Here is a 26,947-nt window from a genome sequence, read left to right as displayed (position 1 = left end):
GGGAACCCTCCTACACTGTTGGTGGGAATGCAAGCTGGTGCAGCCACTCTAGGAAACAGTATGGAGGTTCCTCAAAAAGTTAAAAATAGAGCTACCCTATGACCCAGCAATCGCACTGCTAGGTATTTACCCAAAGGATACAGACATAGTGATTCAAAGGGATACATGCACCCGGATGTTTATAGAAGCATTATCAACAATAGCCAAATTATGCAAAGAGCCCCAATGTCCAATGACTGATGAATGGATAAAGAAGATGTGGAATATATGTTAATGAAATTAAAAATGCACATACTCTATAACCTTGTACTCAAAGTGTGGTCCATGGACCAGTAGCATTAGCTTCAGCTGGGTACTTATTATCAGGCCCATCCCACATCTGATTCAGAATCTGCATTTTAACAAAATCCCCAGATGAGTCATATACACAATAAAATCTGATATGTAATACACATGAAACTCTTAACCACACAGTCTTTCTTTGGGAAACGAACCACAACTAAGGATAGTGGCCACTCTCATACCAGGTTCATCTATAATGTCTGAATTTTTACAATGAATATTTCTTAATGTAATACTTCTGAAATTCAAATTATTATGTTTATAGTTAAAAAATGATTCATTTGGGTGTGCTGAAATCTGCTTCACATTGGTTGCTGCCCCACTTTGTGACCTGAGCTACACATACATACACACACACACACACACACACACACACACACACACACACTTCTTGAACCACTCATGCTAGTTGTATGTATTCCCTATTGAGAAAGTAAAGGGAATCATCAAGGTACATAACATTTACTGTTTAGTGAGAGCAGGAATTTATCAACCACCACCTCTTTCTTTTGCACACTCAGAGCCATTTCTTAGTTTTGTGCATTTTAGATAAATAACATTTTTATAAGTTGTCTACTAGTGAAGATATAGTGAAAGATTTTATAGAAGTTAAATGCCCAGTAGGAGATATGTTAATTAGGAAAGCAATAGAACATAGTGGTTATACACATGTAATCAGACAGAGTTGGGTTTAAATTCTGGGTCTGCCATTCACTAATTCTATGAATCTTGGCAAGTTACTTAAGTTCTTGAATCTCAATTTCCTCATCTATAAAACCCAATATCTACTTCATAGGGTTGTTGTGAAGATAAAATGAAAGAGTATCTGTAAAGCTTACTATGCAGTCTGCAGTAAGCATTTAACAAATGTGAGTTTTAATAGTACTTAACACTTTTATTTAAATAATAAATCATGACATTTCATTTCCAATCCATAATTATACATATGATATAGCATATATTCAGGAACCTAACCCTTCTGTAGCCCAAAGACTAAGTATATATTTTTAATATTGTTGTCATTTAAAGGGATGAGTATCAGTATATAAGTGGAATCAAGGGGTGTCTGGGTGGCCCAGTCAGTTGAGCGGCTGACTCTTGATTTCAGCTCAGGTCATGATTTCAGGGTCGTGGGATCAAGCCCCGCATCAGGCTCTATGCTCATCAGGCAGTCTGCTTTAGGATTCTCTCTCTTCCTCTCTCCCTCCCCCACTTGTGCTCTCTCTCAAATAAATAAATCTTTAGAAAAAAGTAGAATCAAGTAGAACTACACAGAACAGTGATGTGTCTTGTTAGACCACCTATATCTCTAGGGGAGGTAGGGAATACTAGTACTTGCAATCCATGGAACACTGTTCACACATATCTTGATCTTCACAGCACCCCATAAGGTAAGTTATAATTATACCCATTTTACAGATGAGGAAATTGTATCTAAGGTCAAACATTAAAACATGGTAGAGGGCTTCTAATTCCAAGTCCAGTACTCTTTCCATATACCACAACCCTCCCAGGTATCTCTTAAGGGTATCTATAGTCAATGAAGGAATTCCTGGCTGAGTAAGTCTCAAAAGTAAGAGACTTCTTGGAAGTGTTTGCATCTGCAAAGAGGATTGCTTTCAAACCCTAACTGGATATTGTCCTCGAGCAAGGGAAAGAGCCACTAAATTCCTCCTTTCTGAAACAGAGAATCTGGTTGGCGAAGACAAAGAAGGGGAGTCATATTTATCGACCTCCTACTGAGAGCAGAAGTAGAGTCAGAGATTCCCTCATACCCATGGAAGGTGCTACCCTGGAAAGTCTTGTGTGGGCTTCTGGAAAGCAGGAAGAAGAAATGCCCCTCTTCTTTAGGAAAATGCCTGGAGGTTACCCCGATACCAGGGTAAAAGAACAGAAATCTCCCTCAGCTGCTTCACAGTATGGAGCCCTCCTTCTCAAAGTCTCAAAAGAAGAGCATGGGACCTGTGTGAGGGATTGATGGTGCCAGCCAGACATAAGGAGAAGCAAGCGACCTTTTCAGGATTGGTATATGGTGGTCTGGGGCATTATTGGCCCTTATGTAGGTTCTGTACTTTGCTGCCAGCCAGATGGCAAATAAAATATTCAACAGACACACAAACTTCTCACAACAGTGAGGTGACTGGCTTATTCAGAACAGAGTGATTTCTGCAGAAAGCACAAATTCCAAGTGGCAAGAAGCAGCTGGGAGACAGTCAACAATCTGCTTCCTATGACAGAGCCAGAGACCAGATATGGGGACAGCTTGCATTTGCAGCAGGGCCAGAGTCCCTCTTTAGAGCACTGTGGAATTTGTCATCAAAGAACTTCTATATACTTAGATCCAAAACAAATGCAGATGCACAAAGTACAAAGTACTCAGATGGATGATTCCAGATAAAATAGCCTCAGCAGGTGCCAATGGATAGGCTAATGTGGCAAAATCTATTTAGAGATCACTCTCTTGACAGAGCACAAACCCAAATAGTGTCTAGGTATTTGGTAATGATTCTCCAGTATGCCTGGGCTCCTTTATCCTTATCCAGGCATTTGCAAGCATGATGAGTGAGCTGACAGACCCCGTGTCCCCATATAGTTTGACAGACATGGCAAAACTCCTTGCCATTCCAGCCTAACTTCATGGCAGGGTCTCCAACAACTGTTGAATGGGTAGGCCCAGGATTTTAAAGTTATGCTCATTCATAAAGCCCATTTCTGTAAGCCTTAACAGATAACATCCTCATTCACTATGTTGCATTCTGAAACCAAAATACAACAGGGCAGATTCATTTATTTTCCAATAAATTATCAAAAAATTCCACTTCCCACTCATTCTTCAACATGATAATCATCTCCAAGATAACTCTGGATAATGTTTCCTGTGATTACAATGTGGTTAAATCCAATGGAATTTCTCAGTCCTCATCTTACTTAACCTTTCAGCAGATTTTGGTATTGTTAACTTTCCCTTCTTTCTTAAAACATTCAATTCCCTTAGCTTCTAGGACAACACACACTCCTGCATTTTCTCTTGCCTCATCCCATTGCCAACCTATCCTTTGTTATCTGGCCATTAAATGTTGCAACTCCTCAAGATTCCATTCATGCCTCTCTCCTCTTCTTCCTCTGTTCTCCCCAGCACGAGTCAATTTCATCTACACCCAAACCATCAATTACTCTCTATCGACAGATGATTCCAGCCAGATCTCTCCTCCAAGCTCCAGACCAGTATATCCAATTGCCAGCCAACATCCCTCCTTATGACTCAAAAGCATCTCAAGATCAAAATGGCAAAACCAGACTCATGAGTATCCCCTGCTGTCTGCCTTCCCCAATCTGGTGCTCTCCCAGCATTCTCCATCACAGTGAAGGGTAACACTGATTCATTTGCGCAAACCAGATGCCCAGAAGTTATCCTTTACAATTCCCTCTCCTTTGCTCCTCATGTCCAACCTATGACCACCGGGTATTGGTTTTAACTACTAATTATGTCACAAATACTTCCATGTCTCTCCATGTCTTCTCCATGACCTTAACTAAACTGCCTTCATCCCTTTCCTGCACTACTAACTGGTAAACCACCTTAGTCTATTGGCTCCAGGAGGGCAGAGATGGGTCTCTGAGTTTTACTCACAGTAATAGCCTCAAAGCCTATCATTGTACTACATAAATATTTAATAAATTAATGAATAATATTTTTACTTAAATTATATATTATCTGATAGTGTCAGGGAACAATAAATCTGACATATAAGCATATCCAGATAATTGAAACTCGATTTCTTTGTTCTTTTATTTCGATCAGTGTGAATGAGAATCTTTCTAAAATATACAAACATGTATTCCTTTTTTTCTCTCAAAAAGATAAAACTGTCATTATCCTCTAATAATGATTTTAGTGAGAGAGAATTCCAAATAAATGCCAATTTATTATAATTAATAAAGTACTTTAACAAGTTGCTAGATATATGATCAATAAACAAAAATCAATTACTTTTCTACACTCCAAAAAATAATTTGAAAACAATGAAAAAATTACTTTTATCATAGCAACAAAAAATATACCTAAAACTCCAGCTAGCAAAAGTTGTGCAAGAGACATCATAGTTTCAACTGTCCTACTTCTGGTTCCCAGCCAGAAAGTCAAAACTGAGTAAAGAGTTGAGATCCAAGAACTAACCAACTTTCTGCTACCAAAGAGTTGAGGTCCGAGAACTAACCAACTTTCTGCTACCAAAGCTTCCCAAATGGAATCCAAATGTCTCAGGCAACTCTAATGGAGGTTTCAGTCTGTTTATTAAACTAAGAACAACAACAAAATAAGTTTCCCGAAATAGGAGAAGTTGTTCAGGAGTCTTTCATTGACCTGGCTCCCGGGTAGTACTTCTCATCACTCAAGCAAAACCAAAAGTGGAGTACCCGCCTCAGGGATGATGGAGGGTGCCTGACCACCTGAGCATAAGGGCCCTGGAGGACATCAGTCTCAGATCAGAGAAGAGCCAATCCAAGTCCCCACAGCCAGGGTGCATCTCACACTTAATCTAGGCCAAGGCCCACCGTGGTTGAATGAGGGGCTGGTGAGGGGTCCAGTGAGAGGGCCAGTGGGGGGGGGAGGACAGTGAGGGGTCCAGTGAGGATGCAGTGAGGGACTCAGTGAGGGGCCCAGTGGGGGGGGCAGTAAGGGGCACAGTGAAAGGCTAGAGCCACGCCCATGCTGGTGAAATCACTAAGGAACCACTGAGGGACCCTGTGCTTCTCTGAGGAGGTTCCCTAGCATCTGTGACCTTTCCAAGTCCCTTGAAGACTACGTCCATCAGTCTAGAAAATGTTCCTGCGAAGCTTCTGAAGGAGGACCATGGCCATCATGACTGCTTTGTCATCCTGCCTCAGCTCATGTGCCAGGCTCACTGATGAAAGTCCAGAGGGTTTGACCAAGCCCCAGTCCCTCTGCTCTAGTGACCTCAGGATGGTCACCATCATACAGGGGAGACCCAGAGCTGGCCTTGGGGACTGGAACAGGAACACGAGCTCCAGGCTTCAAGACCATCTTGGGATCAGTCCAGCAGCAACACAAGTCAAAAGCACTGCTGGGAATGTAAAATCATCCTTTTTTTCCCCCCTGACTTTTTAAAGAGAGGTTACTATCACATTTTGTTGTTGATTCAATGTAATTGCTAACGTTATCAAATACAAGGTTGAAATGAGAGGATGTGGTTGGGGTAGGGCTATTTGCCTTTCTACTGAATAATCCTAACCTGCTGAGCAATTTAGATTTATTTTAGTATTTTTAATGTGTGTCTTTCCTTAGAATCAAGCTGCCACTTTTCATGGTGGCTAGTGCTTCCTTCCCACTGCATTCTCGAATTCTTTCTTGAGTTACTACTCATCTGCTACAAATTGGGAAAACAAACAGCTGAATTATTAGAATTGGATGTAAGTGGGGGAAAAAAGGCTTTGAGCACGGGACTGAGGGACCCTCCTATGAATAAACCATTCAAGGGTTTGACACATTTATCGGTTCACTTATTTCCTGTTTCTCAACGTCTTCACTGTTCCAGCAGCTTGCACTTCTGGCCCCACCAATCAATTCCCTGCAAAGCAGCCACAGTGATCTCCTAAAAATGCAAAATTGATTCTGTCACACACACACTCTCCATCCCTCCCCTCTAGAACCCTTCAGTGGCTTCTCACTGCCCTCAGGATAAAGTCCAGCCTCCCTGACATTCTTTCAGAGCCTGGCCAGATCTGGCCTGGTAGATCTCTTCTACCCACCCCTTCACCAAGGGGCCACTCAATCTCACATCACCCAACTCATCTTGCAGGTGTCCTCTTAGCTCTGTCCTCCAGAAAGCCTCCCTGACCCCCTGAACAAAATCATGTGTCCAACAATGGCCCATGGCCCCATCTACTTCCCCATCTAACATTTAACCAAAATCATAACTATGTCATTGCATTACAGATTTGTAGCCCCACCATTTAGTAGCTGGGTTGCCTCGGGCAAATTACTTAACCTCCCTAAGCCTCGGTTTCTTCATTTGTAAAATGGAGATAATTAGTTCATCTACCTCTTAACCTCACAGTAAGGATTGAGACGGTGCATATAGCACACTTAGCACAATGAATGTGCTTACAATTTATTGATTATCTGTTTTCCTTACTAGAATGTAAGTTCTGTGAGGTCAGGAATCATGCCTGTCTTGTGCTCACCATGGCAGGCACAGCCGAGTCTCTGGAACACAGCTACTCAATTATATGCTGATTATTTGTGGAATGAACCAATGAACGAATGTCAAGGTCCTGCCAAAGAATCTGCAGGGGTTCCCATGCCAAACTTGAGCACATTTCTGTTCTTTCGTGTGGCGTTCCTCAGCCTGCACTGCCACCACCCTCCTCAGCTTCTCTCTGCTGCGCCTTCACAGTTTGTCTGATGAGGTTCCCTTTCCCTCCCCTCCCTTCATCAAATCCTCCCTTCCAGGCCTGGGTCCTCCCTCCTCCAGGAAGCTTTCCTGGGTTCACTGTTCAGGACTTCTTGGAACTCCTCTCTAGCATTCTGATTTGTTCTCAACCATTCCCCAACTCTTTTCAGGCCTAACCTCTCCTCCCGTTAAGAAGCAGTGGCCTTGAAGGCAAGCTCTGCTCTAACTTCTCCTTTTGTTGCCCCCCCCCCCACCCCAGCCCTTGGTCATGGGCTCTCCATCTCCTGCTTCTGCCAAAGAGCCGTTCCTTTTGGTAATATTCTCTCAAAAATTACATCCTCGCAGTGTTTACCTCCAAGTTCCCAAAGCTTCACCACGCCTCACTTAAGGTATTGACTTTTCAATTCATGATAAATTATTCAGCAGCTCATTTTCAGCCAAACTTCTCTTTTCTTCAGGGCCTGTTCTCCTTCAGTTAGCATCCCGGGGCAGCCTTTAAGTCTAATGACGTGTTTACAATTCATGCTCTACCAGACATTAAAGCAAGGCAGTGCACTCAGGGTTGATAAAGTGCTATTCCAAATTCTCAGCAGAGGGAAGTGTCCAACAAAAGTACTGCTCTGTTGTTTATGGAGAACAAAAATCTCTGTCTCCACTACAAAGGATCTGTGTGCAGATGGTGGCAAAGGGGCTCTGGTTCAAAGGTAGGGCTCTCCTGGAACCTTCCAAGCCTCCCAGCAGCTGATGGGCACAGCCAGATCTGATTCCAGTCAACCCTAAACTTGAGGATTTTCAAGCTCTGTGCCATCAGGTTGATGTTAGAGGGGAGAAAAAGGGAAAAGGAAAGAAAAAGAGAAACCCTAAATCTTCCCTGATCAGTGATATCTGAGGAAGCGAGCAAACAAGAAGCAATATACAATGCTTGCCCTTGGGATTGGGTTTTTAAGGTGGAATCTTTTCATACTGCTCAAAGGACCACTATTAGCCAGTCCCAGGCCTTTGGGTCTAATGATCCTGTAGCCCAGCATGAGCTCCCTTCCTTCTTGATGTTCCTGCCCCTGGCATAGAGGAGCTCCTCTTACCTCCATGTCAACCCCTGGCTCTCAGTTGGAGACCCTCTTCCTACCACAGCTTCCTAACCTGATTGTGTGTGAGACCACAGGTCATGACTGTAGGTTTAGCACCATCAGAAACATTAAGGTACAATTTACATGATCAATAATGGGGGAAGAAAGGTGTGGGGACTCTACCATTGGGAGTCATAGGAAGGGAAGGAGATACCCCATTGTCTTAGATGTTGCTGAAATCTATAATTTCATTTTCTTCATAATTACTTGATCAATTAAGGTCCAGCCTGATGGTTTATTTTAATGACTACCTTTAAGGGCTTGACCTGAGAAGAATAGAATTAAGGGGTGTGCATGATGAGGCAAGTGACAGGACTTCCTTGGATCCCATCAAAACTAAGCTGATGTTCCTGGTGGCACCTCAGAAGAGGTTAAAAACAACAAAAGCAATATCAAAACAAATGAAAAACAAGGAAGACCGCATGTGCAATAGCCAGAGGAAAAAAATAAAATTAGTCGATATGATGGCACTTTTGCTCTGTCACAAAATCTCATCTTTCCCTCCTGTTCCTCTCTCTTTCACTGAACACAGAAAGACTACAGAGCCCTAGAGGACAGGACACTGTACCAGAAGTCCCCACATTCTTTTTCTGAAAAAAACCTCCCCCTTGGCAGGCACGTCTGCGACCCTGCTTCTTCCACCACCCTCAGCCCCACTTCCGGCAAAGCTAATTAAAAAAGAGAGGGGCACCTCCTAGCCAGAGGTTAGCCCAATCAGATTCTCTGTCCCAGGAATTTGTGCTTGAGACACAAAAGCCTAAGTCTGTTAGCAGTGGGGAGTCAGGGAGTGTAGTGGTGCAGTCAGGGGATAACACCACCATCTTATGGCAGCCATGATGGGTCTTGTACAGGCAGAGGGGTACACAGAGAAGCCACTGAACAGAGAGGAATGAAGGAGAAATGCTTAGGAAAAGCAGAACAGTTTTTGAGCTGGATGAGCTTCAGTGAATGTCTGTCCTTGCCAACCACAGATCCCTGACACATAGACCTTGAATCCCCACCTCCAACTGACTCATAAGCTTACTAAGAAAAAATTCATCCACCAATTCAAGGTGAAATAACTAACATTTCATGAGCACCCCATAAGTACCAGAAATATGGTAAGCAATGGAGTAAAACAAACTAGTTCTAATCTAAATAATCCAACAAGATTGATAGATTTGCAATCACTCTACAAAGCTTAGGTAACAAGTTCTGTAACTAGAAAGTAGCAAAGCCTGGATGTGAACCCACTGGGGCTGACTGCAAACCCATGTTCCCACACTCCTCTCTAGAGCGAAAGAGTATACGGTCATCGCTTGGGCACCATCCAGAAACTAGCAGGTTCACATTGATGAAGTTCCCAAATAAATGAAGTACACCTTTCAAGGGAAAAAATGTTTTTCTTTTTCAAAAATGTTAGTTGAAATTTTAAAACATACATGACATTTTCCTGCCTATTACTCACAGCACAATTTAACACTTCCCTGATTGATTAAGTTCATTCATTCAAAAATATGTGGAGGACCTCCCATTTGCCTGGCATTATGCAAAGAACTAAGAATACAAAGTTGCTTTAAACAAGATGTCTACCCCCAAGGAGTTCATAGTCTGGTAGGGGAAATATCAAAATAATATTCACAATCATAACTATGATTATAATAACTAGCCTTTTGGTTAGCTTGTACTCTACTTGCATTATCTTAATCCTCAGAATAAATCTATGCAGGATTATTACTATAATTATTATTATTATTATTCTCATTTTACAGAAGAAACTGAGATTGCGAGTCCAATTTACAGGTGCTAAATATTAAAGCAGGGCACATTCGTATAATCTATCTAGAACCTGAGCTATTAGCACTATACTATACAGTTTGCTCTAAGTAAAAAAATAACTGCAAGCAGTATGATCAAGACAAACCAAAGTTGGGTTCTGGCTAGTGATCATAAGGAAGAGTGATCAAATCAGTGGGAGCAGGATTTCACCAGGTGGACAAAGGAGACCATCCAGACAAAAACACATGCAAAAGCACAGCAGTGGGAAAGAGCAGTAGGCTCTCTTTCTAAGAGAAATACAAGCAGTTTTTGTGTATTTGGAGCATAGGTGGGAGAAAATGAAGGACCAGGGAGAAAGTGGAGAAGGATGAGGGTGGAGACATAGGAAGGGCCTAGACTTGGGGCAACCTCATATGACACCTACCAAGGCAATGAAGGAGTTAGGTGGAGGGAGGATGGGATGATATGTGTAATTTTAGGAAGATAAGAGAGATTATTCTGGCTGTAGTGTGGAAGGTGAGGGTGAAGAGTTAGTAGTTCTGAAGGGGGACAGATAGGAAGGAGAGGAAACAGCCCCTCCAGGGACATACGGAAGTGGTGTATGTATGTTTTGGGGGGGGGGTCACAATGAATGACTAAGAATGCAGCACTGAGTTTAGAAGTGTTACATGGCCTGCTGTATATGGAAGCGACCTGCCCAAGGGACTGTCCTACCCCAAATGCCCAGTGAGAAACACGAGAAAAAGGGAAACTTGGGAGCCATTCTCCATGCGCTTTTCCTTGCCCACCCCCACACCCCCTACACACACATATTAATCATCTGAGAGTCCTGTATCTTCCACTGCTTCCATACCTCAAAGTGCACATCTCACCATCTCTTCTTGTGACTGTGTGCTATTTGTCATGGGATCCCTAGCACTGCACCCCGTGCTTCGAACAAAGGAGGTGGTTGCTAATGTTTGCTGAACCCAATGGAACTGCTTCATCCTGTGGGATAAATGTTCCCAGCACAAAGCCCTTGGCTTGAATGAAATCAATTGATGCCCTCTTCACTTGTGATCTTGACGTGAGTATTTCTCCCAGGTCTCAGCAAAGTTGGTGATTTCTGCTCGGCTTCCTCACCACATTAGAAATACCACATTTCATCATCAGTTGCTGTTTTCTTCAAAAACTCTTTATATTGCCCAGCATCTCCTGGGTAATCAGAGCAAATATAATGTCTTTACTGCATCTATTTGTCACTTGGAATGCATGGCAAGCCTTCACGGAAAATTTCCTCAAGTTCACATTTCCTTCCAGAAGGAGTCTTTATCTACATTTAACTCTTGAGTCACCTTTTTCTCTTTATGTCTCCCTCTGTCTCTGTCTATCTGTGTCTGTCTCTCTCTCTCTCTCACACACACACACACATACCATGTTCTGAACTAAAATGGGAAGAGCCTTGGCTTAAGAGCCAAGAGAGCTCCACTCTGGGCTAGGTTTTGATATTATTTGACCTTAACTAAGCAACTCGACCTCAGTTTCATTTATAAAATAGGGAAGCTGACTCAAGTAGTTTTCAAGGAGTCTAGGAGCTCCTTGGAGGTATCTAGGGAGAACACTGGGGGTAAGGGAGTGCTCATACATACATACACATGTGCACACACATACTTGCTCATTGTGATAAACAATGGAGGTGTCTACCAAATATTTTCACTAGGAAATACCTCCTGGGCACATGGTGGGATTGTACTTCTTGGCACCTTTGTGATTGGGTAAGGCTATGTGACTGATTTTGGCCTATGGGATCTGAATAGAAGTGCTGTGTGTCACTTTCAAATCAGACATTTAATTACCAATGCAATACTCTTCAGAGTTGTTTCTTCTGCCATGGAAACCAGCAATATTCAAAATGGTGGTTGCTTTATCCACTTGGGTTCTGGAATGAAGCTGTGAGCTGAGCCCAAGTCCACCTATGACAGACATTTAACATGAACAAGAAAACCTTTTGTTGTAACAGCTGAAATATTCAGGGGGCTCTTTTTTACTGCACATAACTTAGCTTATTCTGACTAATACCACACACATATACACACACTCACGCTTTAACCAGAGCACCTCTGTACTTACCTGTTTTACATATTAGATTTCTGCATAAGATTTTGTTTGACAAATGAGCCCAAGTGCTAAAAAGAACTTGAAAACCACTAGTCTACTTGATTTCTGAGGACCCTTCCTACAAAAATCTATGATGCTATACAGATTCTTCCAATAATCCAGCTTTCTTCCCTACCCTCTTTACATATTTTGACTTCATTTTCATAAGCTTCTCTTAATTTGATAGGTACCTCCCATAGAGATATACTTTCACATAAAAATTTTTTGTCAATTTTTGGATCTCAAAATGGTGACCTACTTTTTCTTCACCACACATACTTTCACTTATTACAGTCATCAAAACAAACTTACCTGCCAAAGGTGACAGCTTCACTCTGACAAGGTGAGACTTGTTGCAAGCTGTCCCCACACTGTCTCTTCCCTAAGAGACACAAAGGACAATGTGCATCCTCACTTTAGAGTCATGGCTAGTCTGAGTGTTTTAGCCAACTAGTATCCCCCACTATGGCTGGTCAGAGTTCTATAGAAAGAAGGTATCCAGTACACCAACTGATGGTTTCTTTGAAAATAGTGGATACGTGTAATATCAATATTTCTTTGATAGTCTGATAACTTCTGGAATCTCCCTTTTTCAAGACCCACTTAGACCAGAAGCATCCTTTGATGGCTATGGATGGCTAAACTGAAATACCAACTGGAATCTGGGAGGTTAAATCAGTTATCAAATTTTGTTGTGCCTAATCATCAATCTAATAATCTCCCCCAATTCAGTTGGTCTGGGGTGATGACCTGGAATCCATATTTTTAATATAGTGACTTTGGTGCAGGTAGTCACAGAACCACAATTTGAGAAATTTTAGACTTGATCTTTAAGCTTTTTTTTTAACCCTAGGAATCTGTGGTTAGTTTCAAGTTCCAGATATGCAAGAGATTCAAAATATTCAGCTAAAAGTGCCAGGGGAAAATCACTAGTCATTTCTACATATTTCTTCCTTGGCAGCAGGGCCACTGCATGAGAATGAAGGAGCTGTGATTTCACCCTAGTAAGAACTATGTAAGGGACTAGAGGGACAGTCTCTTACCTAATGTCCCAATGATGCCACAGCAGAGCCCAGAGCTGGTGAGGAGCTATGGTAGATAAACAAATAATGCAAAAGGCTTGCCAAAACAAGGTGAGGAAGAGGTCCAAAGCAGGTTCTGAAAGTAAAGCATAAGGGTAGGGAAATAAGAAGGAGACATACAAGTGGCAGATCCAAGCAGTTAGCTGGAGAGATCTGAGTGAGTCCTGGGGATAGACACAGTGGCCTGGATGTCAAGTTACCCCTTACAGGGGACTAATCAAGCCTATAGGGATGAGCCAGGCAGAGTGATTGCTGGAGTAAGGATAAAGGGTTTCTGGGAAATAAATCCAATAAGAACTGGGTTGAACTTTAATCCAAAGTGGCCAGGGGTAGGAAAAGTCAGAAAATGAGTGTAATCCATGACCCAGGAAAAACTAAGAGTTGAACACAATAAATCTGGTTAAGTTAAAGGATTGACTTAATGGGGCTAGAAATAGGAAACTAAAAATTTGGGAATCTGGTACAAACCAGAATGGAATAGAGAATAAAACACCAGAGAAGAAATTAATAAAAGAGTCAAAGGCAATTGCTCTTCTTGCAGTTGTGACTGGTCTCTGACTTTCATTGGCTCCATATGGTATGGGGTGGGTGGCCAGGTTTGAAGACAAATAAGGCAGATACTTACCTGTCCCAACTGGATCACAAAGAGGATGGAGCCATTGTACCCAAGACCTCCTTTTACAGACAGAACTCAGCCGAGGTCAATTCACAAGGCTTGGCAATGAAATATAACTGAGATACCAGCTACCAAAGGTAACACTGAGGAATTAGGGTAGATAGTTGGAATTGCTTGGGCTATGCAACTTACTAGGCTCATGTTTGGCAAACAAACACTTAATAGGGAGACAAAAGATTTCAAGAACAAGGAAGAACAGCATTCTCTCCCTCCTCATCTTCTTTTTCCTCCCATTATAGAATGCCTTTGCTGAAACAATGGGCCATGGCCCAGTAATTCCACTGAGGCTGTGTTAATTGTTTCTCATCACAAATTTGGGCACATCCTTCCCCAATTAAAAATTCTTTGTGCTGAAGGAGAAAATAATTTAGGGCTCATTACAGCTTTGTTTTCAAATCAGTTAATAGAATGTGGTAGATAATGGAGGGAGAAGGCAGAGGACTGGGCTGGAAGACGGGAGAATTGATTCTTATTCCCAGTTCTGACATTTGCTAGCCATGTGAACTTAGGCAAATCATTTCATTTCTTTGGGCTTTTGTTTCCTTGTTTGTAAAAAGAAAGTTATTGAACATGATGGTTTCTAAATGTCCTTCCAACTCAGAATTCTCTGATGTCTATGATTCAATAAGCCTGGATTGCACTTCCCTCCTACCTAACAAGAAGGCTTTGGAAAATGGAATTGCTCACCTTGCAAAAATGGGCACTTAATTGTTGGATGATGAATGAATGGAGGGATTAATGAATGAGTGACATCCAATGACACATATTTGGGGGCATCTCCAATGAAAGGGTTGCCAAACCAAGGTGAGGAAGAGACCTAAAGCACATGATGAAAGTAAATCATAAAGTCAGGGAAATGGGGAGGTCAACTTATGAGTGGTGAATCCAGGTCCACTTTTGACCTCCGCTTATGCTGAGTCCTACAATCATGAATACAGACTCTCAGAACTCAAAGATTTATCATGCCAAATCAACCCATTTGACAGGTAGGGAAACTAAGACGGGGAAAAGTGACTTGCCTACAGTTCTGGGTTAGCTAGCACAGAGAGCTAGAAAAATCTTTTTGCTTTTCCTCACTGTGCTTCTTCACATTTCCCAAACAAGCAGCTAAAAATGGAGCTAAAGCTTTAGGCAAAGGCCCAGAGTTGATGACCCAATGTGACCTGAATGGTAATCTAATACTGGAACAAAAAGACTTCCCAAAATGTTTCAAGAGAAGCTCTACTTTCCTTATCTCAACACCTGTGCTCCAGAACCACCCACCACCATCACCACCACCACCACTTCCAACTGTAAAGGGGCATGGAGCAGTGGGCTCTGAAAAATACACATTCTATGAGAAGATGATCAGGAACAAAGAAGAGAAAGCCAATTTTAGGGATTTTTTTCTGGGAGTAATTCCAGAGATTTTGGTTTACTGAGAACATTCATGGGCAGTGGCAAAAGTTGGAGCCTCTTCCTCTTCCCAGAACCATGAAAAACCCCCTTTCCATTTTGCCAGAAGTTTTGGCAACTAACTTTCTCATGAGGTATTCAAACTTCCTGAACCTCAGCTTTCCCTTCTATAAAATAGAGAAGGACAAAGCCAGCAATAATCAAATGAGGCCCATGGATATACAAGCACCAGATTCATGCACTCAAAAATCTGTCTTCACCAGATTAGCTCTGTGTTCTCTTGTCGCTTCCTATGTTCATCCTTACCCCTGAGACATTGCTTATTTGCTTCCTAGCCTAATATGAAGAGTTCCTTGATCACTCCAGCCCAGAGGAGAGCTTTCCTCCCTGCTCTCTGCATTTATGGCCTATAAAACTCATTTGATTCTTGGATGCATGATGCCTGGAATTACAACATTATTGTTTTTCCAGGGTAAGATCTCTTACTATCTGTAGTAAATCCCCAAAGATATCTATATCCTAACCTCTAGAACCAGTGAATATGTTACATGAAAGGGAGAACAAAGGTTGTAGATGGAATTAAGGTGGTTAATCAGCTGACCTTAATTATCCTTGGTTATCCAGGTGTGTCCAAAGTAATCATGAGTTTTCTTAAATATGGAAGGAGGAGGCAGAAGAGCCAGAACTTGAGAGATGGCATTGTGAATGCCTCAACCAGCCATTGCTAGGTTTGAAGATGGACAAGACCATGAGCCTAGAAATGCAGGAGGCCATAGGAGCTGGGTAAAGGAAGGAAATGAATTCTTCTCTAGAGGCTCCAGAAGGAATACAGCCTTGCCAACACCTTGGTTTTAGCCCAGTGAAACTCATTTCAAAATTCTGACCTCCAGAACTGTAAAATAAAAAAATCGGGTTGTTTCAAGCCACTATATTGGTGGTAATTTGCTATAGTAGCAATAAGAAATTTACATACTGCCATTACATCCTATACTTTATACTAAACTATTGGATATCATGGGCTAGAGTCAGTATTTTTCTCTGGCCACCAAATATTACTAAACACAAAGTAAGCAACTAAGGCATATTTTTAAAAGTGAATGAATGAATTAATGTACTAATTGGTGTGATAACAATTTGGAAATCATCAATAAATCCAACGATAAACCAAGATTATAAAAACCCCTGAAAGCAGACTCAGGGGTCATATGATTTCATGGATATTTCTTATCGTGGACATTTCTTGGTGACTCCCACATCCAATGTTGCTATTATTTCTCCAAGACCATAATCATACATTGGAAATAGTTCTGGATTTGAAGTCAGAAGTCTGGGACAGTCCTGCTGCTGACATAGATTAGCTGTCTGACCTTGGACAAACTGTGTAACTAACCTAGGCCTCAGTCACCTCATCTGTGAAAGAAAGACACTATACACTATCCTAAGAATTTCACAGGACTGTGGTGAGAATCAGATGAGCCAATGCCCAGAAAAGGGCTGTGAAAACTGTAAAACCCTATGCGAATGAGAGGAGCTGTCATTTACCACCCTCCTCTTTGGACTAATTTTTAGCTAATAGGCCTTTTCTTAGTGCCTCTACTGTGCTCACATTACTATATGAGGCCTTGTGGGAGAAATAAACATTTGGAAGAGTTAGTAGTCCAAGGAGGAACTAGGGTGAAATGAGACAAGTCATTCAGTTCCTACTCTAATCTGGAAGCCCAGGGCCACCTGTTGCTGGCTTGGTCCAGGCACTGAGAAACCATCTACTGCTGACAATGGAAAAGAGCTTTCTGGTACAGGTCCAGTTCAATGGACTGAGGCCCAGAGCTGAGGGTTAACCAACTAAAGAGAGGGGTCTTTCATTTGGTGGAAGCCTTGTGCAGGTAGTTGGTCCCACCCTAGACATAGAGTACTTATGGAACAGCTCCTACGCTGAGTGGTGTTTGCAGACTCCTTCTTCATTCTCCACAAACTCATGGTCCATTGGGGCTGGGATTTGGGAAAAGTAGGGGCTTTGGACATACCCAAGCCCAATCCCTGGAAGACATCTGGCTCTCAGAGATAATGCCTCGGGTTTCCCAATGGATAGTTCATTTCCTTGGGGAGTTAAGTCTTCTAGGCTACCAAAAGAGCCTGCCTCAGGCAAAAACTAAGATTGTAGATGTTACTTAGTATAGCTCCTTACTTCTCAAAAGTCCTCTAGACTCCCCCCAAGTCCAAGACATTCACAGTCCTGTCACTTTACAAATAAACTCATTTTTAAAAAGATGAAAACACATGACACAAAGCTCTTCATCTCCCTTCCCATCAGCCTTAAATTCTCTCTACAACTCTTCTTAGCTTCAGAAATATGGGATAAAGCATCCCTCTAATTATTTATTTTTTTTTTCCCCTCTAATTATTTAAATCTAATTTCTTGTGCTTTTGATCCTATACTAATCCATAAATGCAAAAGGAGAAAAATGCTACAGGCACAAAGAAGTGCTCATTATAGCAATATCAATAAAAATTATATAAGCTAGAATTCTGGTTAGAGATGGTAGTGCGCTACCATGTGTTTATTTCTTCTTCATTCTGTGCTCCTACTAATATGATAAAAAAATAATTCTTAAAAACCACATAAGGCATGGAAAAGGAGACATCAGAAAAAATATAAGATTTTAATAAATTTTTAGAAGACTAAAAGTTGAAGGAATACTTACTGATTTAGCAGTGTAAAGGAAGCCAGAGGAAGGACATGAAAAGGAAGTAATCTGCTCCATAAAACCCTGGAAAGGTTAATAATTCAGTGGAGCCAGAACACCTGGATCAAAGTATCTGGTACCCAACCTACTCACTTCTTTCCGAGGCAGAAGAGCTGAGTTTTCTTCTCTAGCAAAATTAATAGGAGAAACTCGGGATTCAGAGACACCTTAGAGGTGGAGGGCAGGAGTAATGACAAAGAGATAAATTGAAGGTTTGTAAAATGAAGTGATAGGACCAAGTCCTCTTTTGTTCCCATAATATAGACCCCTATAGGCAGAATGCTTGTATGGGCACTTCCCTTGTGGTTTTCAGAAATCTCTTTCCCAGAATTTGTGGAGCACCAGTGAAATGACCAACTAATTGTCCAAGTATCTTGAAGTGAAGCCCATCAATTGAAAAGCACCACCACCCCCCACTCCCATACACATTCTTACTTGAACACACACACACACACATTTTCACATCTTACCCTTAAACAGACAACCAAGGCTCATCAAATAATTGAGAAGAATCTCCAACATGAAAGTGAGAAATTAAAACAAACAAACACACAAAAAACACCTTATCTAACAGAGATAATGCGAGACAGAAGAAAACATTTTCCCCAAATTATTATCCTCAGTTACATATGAAAAAAACCCACATGTATTAAACAGGAAACAGAAAACACTCAGAGACTAAGAAAGAGCTCTGTAAATTAGCATATATGATCCCCAAAATTAAAAACTTGAATAGAATGCTTGGAAATAAAGCCAAAATTTGGAAAATAAAACAAAAGACAAAGAGATGACCAATGGGAAGAAAAAAAATTAATAGAAGAGAAATTCAAGAACTGTATCATACAAATTATAGGAGATATAGAAAGAACAGAGAAAATTAGGGAGAGGGAACAGAAAAAGGGTATTATTACATTCTCAAAGACATGTCTCTAGATTGAAAGAACCACAGGGTATCTAGCACAATAAATGAAAAAAGAGCCACCTTAAAAGTTCATGAACATGAAATTTCAGGGACCAGGGAATAAAGAAGAAATTATAAGATATTCTAAAATGGAAAAAAAAAAATCACAAGAAATCAGAATTATGGTGGCTTCAGATTATTTCCTTAACAACACTGTATGACAGAAGAATATGGACCAAGGCCTTCAAAATTCTACTGGAAACTTTTTTTAACTTAAAATTTTGCACACAGTCAAACTATCCACCAAATTTAACAGTGAAACAAAGTTATTTCAGGTATTTCACTATCCCAAACTATCTCCATTTATTAGGAAGATACTTAAGGATATATTCTAACCAAGAAGGATGATGACATAGAAAACAGGAAGCAATAGATACATGTAGAAAAATGGGGTTGGGAGACCCCAGGTAACAAATGTGTAACTTCCCAGCATCACAGAGGACCTCAGGAGGGTCACTTGTAATGAAAACGGAGAGGGGACTTCATATAATGTCTTTAAAACTACAGCATTTGGAAAAGATTAAGAAGATACAAATGGCAAAATATGCACATATTTTAAAATTAAGCAATTATAAATTTGAAGAATAATTTAAAAACTGATGTAGAAATAAAATGGAATCAGTAGTACATTAGGTTCTGGAATAAGCAATATTTGCATAGTCATAATGGTATAACACTGATTACTTATTATATAAAAATTGTGATACAATTTTATTGGGAAAATGGAAGATGAGAAATTGAGAAGTGGTATAAAAAAGCCAAAGTCCTTCCCACTATAACAGAAAGTAAATAGATATCATCAGAAATAAATGAGAAATAGCAGTAGAGGCATATTACTTTGAAATATGGGTTTAGCTATAAAAAGAAAAGCTAATTAATTAAAGAAGAGGTTATTTCTACATAGTGGGACTGAGGTGGGAAGGCATGGGACAGGGGAATGATGTATTTTATCATAAGTCTTTCAGATATATTTAATGCTATAAAACATATAGATATAATACTTACTGGAAGGTATTTTTTAATTAAAAGTAATGATATAGGACATTCACTTTCAGGCATAATGGAGTACCAGGGATTAGATTTACCATCTCACCTCAATAAAATCAGAAAATCAGACAAAATATATGAAACAATTTTTTAGTCATTGGACAAAAGGCAGCACAGAACCATGATCTCTGTGAGAAGAGAAACAAACGTGATGAGCCCTCAAGGCAATTTCCAGGCTGCAATGCAAGGACAAAAGTTCCAAAAATCCTGGTGATTTTGATGAGATGAGAAGACAGAAATCAGTTCAGAAAGTCTGCTGTGACTAAAATGTGCAGAAAAGAGTGCCAGAGAGAAGGGAGCCACTCAGAGAGAGCTCCAGAGATCTGCAAAGAGGGTCCTTCAAGTTTCTGACTGAGTACTGATCTGCATGTACATAAGATAAAACTACCTGAGGCTAGTGAAAGAATCACCAGAAAGTAGTAGGCTGAACAACTTTCAGTTTACCCAGGGCTGAGAATAGTTTAGGTTGTCACCAGCCAAAGTACAAAGATCTCATAATACAAATGACATCAGCTGGAGTCATCAGAAGGGCATTGCCTCAATTAACCTGACCCAAAAGCTGCTTTGGATCTACTCTAACAAAGCTTAATATCAAACTTGAAAAAGATCTAACTAATACCAAGAAATATAACTGCATGTCAGGAAAAAAGTAAGCCCGATACTCTTTTTTCAAAAAATACAGTGAAATCCAGTATCCAACAACATAAGATCAACAATGTCTGGCATCCAATAAAAAATTTACCAGACATGCAAACAGTACAAATTTCAGTTATAAGATAAATAAATTCTGAGGATCTAATGTACAGCATGGTGATTATAGTTAATAGTACTATATTGTATCCTTGAAATTTGCTGAGAGTAGACCTTAAGTTCTCACCATATACAAAAAGGTTAAATGTGAGGTGATAGATATGTTAATTAACTTGTTTGTGCTAATCATTTCAAAATGTATACATATATTAAATCATCACATTGTATATCTTTAAAAAGCCATATTGTACAGCCTAAGTATTTACAATTTTTATTTGTCAATTATATCTCAATAAAACTAAAAAAAAGCTTTTTAAAAAGAAATAGATTTTTAATGATAAAACATTATATAGTAATAAAATTAGAAATCTTGAAAAAAATTACCAAATGTGAAGAGAAGCAGGAAAATACAACCCATTTCCAGAGAATAATCAACAATATCAACAGGCCCAGAAATGAGTGATAGGATAAAAATAGCAAGTGAGAATATTAAAATGGCTATTAAAAACTGCCTCATAGGTTCAGGAAGGTAAATGAAAACATGATAGAAAGAGAATTAAAAGATATATAAAACATCCAAATGAAACTTCTGACAATGGAAAAGAAACAAAATCTTAAATGGCAAAAAAAAACCAAAAAAAAACCCACAAAAAAAAAAAGTATCAGATGAGATTAACAATAAATAAGTGCAGAAGTAAAAGACATAGCAATAGAAATGACCCAAAATGAAGTACAAAGAGTAAAAAGATTAAAAACACGAGCAGTGTCTCAGTGGCCCATAGGACCATATCAAACAAACAGTTTAACAAATGTATAATTGGAATCCTGCAAAGAGGGAGGGGTGCAGAAAAATATTTAAAGAAATAATGGCTGAAAACTTTCCAAATTTTCATATATATATATATATATATATATATATATATATATATATATCTCCACAGATCAAAAAAGCTCAATGACTCCAAGGAGAATAAAAATGTCTTTAGTGCAACAGACCACTTAATAATCAAATTGCTGGAAATTGCTGCTAAAAAGAAATTCTTAAAAGCAGTCAGAAGAGAGAAAAAGACACATGTACAGAGAAACAAAGATAAGACTGACAGAAGATTTCATGTTAGAAACCATGTAAACCAGAAGAAACTAAATCCGTCAACTAGATTTTTATGCCCAGCAAAGGTATCTTTCAAAAATGAAAGTGAAATAAACATTTTTTCAGACAAACAACATCTGAGAAAATTCATGACCAGCAGAGCTACACTATAAGAAATTCTAAAGGAAATTCTTCAAGCAGATGGAACATAATATTTCTGGATCTACACAAAACAATCAAGAGTGTCAGTAATGAGAATAGGTGGATTAATATAAAAGACATTTTTCCACTGTTTAATCTCTTTAAAATAAAAATGGCTATTGAAAACAAAAATCATACCAGTATACTATGAGATTTACAACATATATAGAAGTAAAACATGACAATGAGTGCAAAAGATAAGTTTCTTACCCTATACATGAAGTGGTATAATATTACCTGAAGGTAGACTGTGATAAGTTAAAGATGTATACTGTAAACTTTAGAGTAACCAATAGCAAAACAAAGGTATGGCTAATAAGCCAACAAAAGGATCTAATGGAATCATAAAAAGAATGTAGGAAAAGAGGGGAAAAAAGAATGAAAAAGAAGAAAATAGAAAACAAATAGCAATATCATAGATTTAAACCCAGCCATATCAATAATTACATTAAATATGAGCAATCTAAACACTGCAACTAAAAGCAGAGATTGTAAGACTGTATAAAAAAGCAAGAACCAATTTTGTGCTACCTGTTAAAAACCTACTTTAAAAACGCAGGCACAGGAGCCTGGGTGGCTCAGTTGGTTAAGCATCTGCCTTCAGCTCAGGTCATAATCCCAGAGTCCTGGGATTGAGTCCCATATTGGGCTCCCTGCTCAGCGGGGAGCCTGCTTCTCCCTCTGCCTGTTGCTCCCCCTGCTTGTACTCTCTCTCTCTGTCAAATAAATAAATAAAATCCTAAAAAAAATAAAAATAAAAACACAGGCACAGGAAGGGGCACCTGGGTGGCTCACTTGGTTAAGCAACTGACTCTTGATTTCCGCTCAGGTCAGCATCTCAAGGTCATAAGATCGAGTCCCATGTTGGGCTCCACACTTAGCATGGAGTCTGTGGCTTCTCTCTCTCCCTCTGCCCCTCCCTTGCTTGCAGCTCTAAATACATACATACAGGGCGCCTGGGTGGCTCAGATGGTTGGGCGTCTGCCTTCGGCTCAGGTCATGATCTCAGGGTCCTGGGATCGAGTTCCGCATCAGGTTCCCTGCTCAGTGCAGAGGCTGCTTCTCCCTCTCCCTCTGCCACTCCCTCTGCTTGTGCTCTTCTGTCTATCTCTCTGTCAAATAAATAAAAATAAAATCTTTAAAAAAAATAAAATAAATACATACATACATACATACATACATACATAAAATCTTTTAAAAAAATACAAGCACGGGTAAGTTAAAAGTAAAAGGAGGTAAACAAGATATATCATGAAAGAATAATCAAAAGAAAGTTGGAGTGGCTATATTAATACAGAGAAAAGACTTCAGGATAAGAACTATTATAAGAAAAAGAGGCTTATTACCTGTTTCTTAAGATTTATTTATTTATTTTGAGAATGAGAGAGCACACACATGCATGAATAGGTAGGGGAGGAGCAGAGGGAGAGAGAGAGAAGCAGTCTCCCTGCTGAGCACAGAGACCCACTTGGGCACAATCCCAGGACCTTGAGATCATGACCCAAGCCAAAACCAAGAGTTGGCCCCTTAACCAACTAAGCCATCCAGGCGCCCCAAGAGGTATATTTCTAATAATATATCAGTTTAAAGGTGAAAGATTTGTATGATCTGAAGAGAAAGCAGAGTATGGATAAAGATGTGGCATATATATACAATGGAATATGACTAAGCCATCAGAAAAAATAAAATCTTGCCATTTGCAATGATGTGGATAGAACTAGATGGTATTATGCTAAGCAAAATAAGTCAGTCAGAGAAAGACAAATACCATAGATTTCACTCATACATGGAATTTAAGAAACAAAACAGATGAACATAGGGGAAGGGAAGGAAAAATAAAATGATATAAAAACAGAGGGGGAGGTAAACCATAAGAGACTCTTAACTCTAGGAAACAAACTGAGGGTTGCTGGAGGGAAGATGGGTGAGGGGGATGGGATAATTAGGCGATAGGCACTAAGGAGGGCACTTGATGTAATGAGCACTGGGTGTTATATGCAACTCATGAATCACTAAATTCTACCCCTGAAACTAATAATACAGTATATGTTAACTAAATTGAATTTAAATAAGGAATTTTAAAAGCTATGCCATTTATAACAACATCAAAAACAATAAAATACTTATGAATAAATTTAACAAAGGAAATGAAAGATCTGTACAATTAAAACTATAAGACTTTGCTGAAAGAAATTGAGGATGACACAAATAAATGGAAGGGCATCCTGTATTCATGGATTAGAAAAATTAATATTGTTAAAATGTCCATACTACCCAACACCATCTATAGATTCAATGCAATTCCCATCAAAATACCAAAATGGCATTCCTCACAGAAATAGAAAAAATAGATATCCTAAAACTCACATGAACCACAAAAGACCTGGAATAGCCAAAGTGATACTGAGGAAGAAAGAACAAAGCTGAAGGTATCAGAAGGTATCATACTTCTTGATTTCAAACTATACTACAAAGCTTTGGTAATAAAAACAGTATGGTACTGGCACAAAAATAGACACATAGACCAATGGAACAGAGTAGAGAGCCCAGAATTAAACCCCTGCTTATATGGTCAACTAATATTCAGCAAGGGAGCCAAGAACACCCAATGGGAAAAAGTCTCTTCAACAAATGGTGTTGGGAAAACTGAACAAACACTTGCAGAGCAATGAAATTGGACCCCTATCTTATACCACTCACAAAAATTAACTTGAAATGGTTCAAAGATTTAAACATAAGACCTGACACTATAAAACTCCCAGAAGAAAACATAGAGAAGAATTTCTTTGACATTGGTCTTGGCAATGCTTTTTTTGGATATGACACCAAAATCAACAAATGGGACTACATCAAACTTAAAAGCTTTTGCAAAGCAAAAATATAAAAATAAATAAATAAATAAATAAATAAATAACAAAAATGTAAAACAATTTACAAAATGGGAGAAAATTTTTTGCAAACCATGTATCAGATAAGGAGTTAATATCCAAAATATATAAAGAACTCCCACAACTCAAAATTTTAAAAAATCTAATTTAAAAATATGCAAAAAAAAAAAAAAAACAACCCTAAATAGATATTTTTCCAAAGAAACACCCAAATGGCCAACAGGTACAGGAAAAGATGCACAATATCACCAATCATCAGGGAAAGGCAAATCAAAACCACAATGAGATGTCAACTCACACTTGTTAGAATGGCTATTAACAAGAAGACAAGAGATAGCAAGTGCTGGCAAGTATGTGAAGAAAAGAAAACTCCTACACCATTGGTAGGAATATAAATTGGTTCAACCACTATGAAAAACAGTATGGAGTTTCCTCAAAAAATAAAAAATACATCTACCATATAATCCAGCAATTCCACTTCTGGGTATATACCAGAGAAAATAAAAACAGGATTTTGAAGAAAAAAAAATAAAAATAATAATAATAAATCACTTAATCCATCAAGAAAACATAACAGACCTAAATGTGTACACACTTAATAACAGAGCCCCAAAACAATGAAGTGAAAACTGATAGAACCGAAAGGAGAATTAGACAAATCCACAATTGTAGTTGAATATTTCAACAGCTTTTTGGTAATTAAACAACTCAGTGAAGATTACTAAAGATACGGAACACATGAACAAATTGAATCTGACACACAAAGAACCTTCTGATCAACAACAGCAAAATATACATTCCTTTCAAGAACACACATAATACTAAGCAAGAATGACTATATTCTGGATCTTAAAAATGCCTATAAATTAAAAAGGGTTGAAACTACATAAACTGTGTTTTCTAGCCACAATGGAATTAAACTAAAAATTAACAACATGCTTATAAATAACTCACTTGACCAAGAAGCCAAAAGGAAAATTAGAAAATATTTTGAACTATATAAAAATAAAAACACAGTTCATACTAAAATTTCTAGAATAGGTGTAAAGCTTAGATGTGCTTAGAACAAATATAGATGAAAAGAACAGAAATAAGCACCAAAAATGCAATACTACTGCAAGTCAAAAGCTGAAGTGATATTTGACTGGCAAAAGCAATTGATGCTTACCACAACTTCTCTGTGTTTTACCATGTCATCAAGCTTCCATTCCATCTCTTTCCTTCTGTCCATTAAACATTTCCAAAGCATGGATACAGCAAACTCTCTCATCAACATCAGTCATGTATCCTTCTCTACTCATTATAATGGTATTGTTGTAAAATAAACATTTCATAGAGCCTGCCCCACCCATAGCTTTACACATACACACCCTTCTGTCCAACCCCCCCCACCCCCAAAATTCACACACAGAGAGCTAGGGTTAAATTGAACTAGTGATGACCGTATGACCCAAATGTAGTCAATATGTTAGTTGGCTAGAAATCTGACTTTGTGTGACTTTGCATTAGGAGACGAGTGGGGCTGAAGAGATTCTATCTTGAGAACTTAATACAGGACACAAGATTGCTGACACCTGGTGGTGGGAAGATATAGTAAACTGAAAATAATGGCAACCATTTGCAAGTTGATGAGTAAAAGGGGGAAGCTGTTCTGCAGAGAAAGGAAAATGGAGCTGACAAGATGCAGAGAGGGGAGAAGAGCCTGTGGCCCAAGAGAGGGAAATTGAGGTAGCAGGCAGCTGCTTCTGTTCCTCTCAATCTCCCCCGATGCTCAGCTGCACTTGATTTCATGTCATTTGATTCTGTGAGAGCTCTGTATCTTTGCAATAAACACTCTTCTTTACTTGAGTAACTTTGAATGAGTTTTGTTTTCTTGTAACCAAAGGAGCCATAACTTGAACAATTTCATGTGTCTTTTTAATTGTCTCCCAGTATTGCATAGTAACTTCTTTAAGGGTAAGCAGTGTATTTTATTTCATCTGTATAACACAGTTCATAGCAACATGACTGAATTATGTAAGTGTTGATAAGGTTAATAATGAATGAATTCATTAATCTGGTTACTAACGCTTCTACCTCTACCAGAATAATGAATCGCTTGTTTTTGTCTGCCCTACATCAAGCCCTTTGTGAAACTTTTTTTTCTCTACTCCCTGTGGCTCTGGTGGGACTCAGAATCTCAGGCTCCCACCCCACACCCACTAAATGAAGCATGCAGCCCGCGATATAGGTCAGTTAAATTCTCCCAATCAGGATTTTGAGTGTAAGTCATTGGATGGTAGTCCCCTAAAGAAATGTTAATTAGTTTCTGCAGTTGGGAGCCTTGGAGCTCCCTTG

At 39.3% G+C, this 26,947-nt stretch overlaps 1 long non-coding RNA gene across 1 annotated transcript in view; it reads right to left on the bottom strand.

The window, feature by feature from the left end:
- Positions 1-9,244: 9,244 nt before the first annotated feature.
- Positions 9,245-26,947, bottom strand: part of LOC118518491 (uncharacterized) — a 190,270-nt gene continuing 172,567 nt past the window's right edge. Inside the window, exons 7-11 of the long non-coding RNA XR_013442426.1 lie at positions 22,668-22,834; positions 12,820-12,934; positions 12,089-12,158; positions 11,476-11,592; positions 9,245-10,834 (exon numbers count right to left, since the gene is read on the bottom strand). This is a non-coding gene — a long non-coding RNA (uncharacterized LOC118518491). The remainder of the gene's footprint in view (positions 10,835-11,475; positions 11,593-12,088; positions 12,159-12,819; positions 12,935-22,667; positions 22,835-26,947) is intronic.

Source organism: Halichoerus grypus, chromosome 11 (genome assembly GCF_964656455.1).
Source record: "Halichoerus grypus chromosome 11, mHalGry1.hap1.1, whole genome shotgun sequence".
Classification (NCBI taxonomy): Eukaryota; Metazoa; Chordata; class Mammalia; order Carnivora; family Phocidae; genus Halichoerus; species Halichoerus grypus.
The sequence above is the reverse complement of the archived record's forward strand: the minus strand, read 5'-3'. Positions and strand labels throughout refer to the sequence as shown.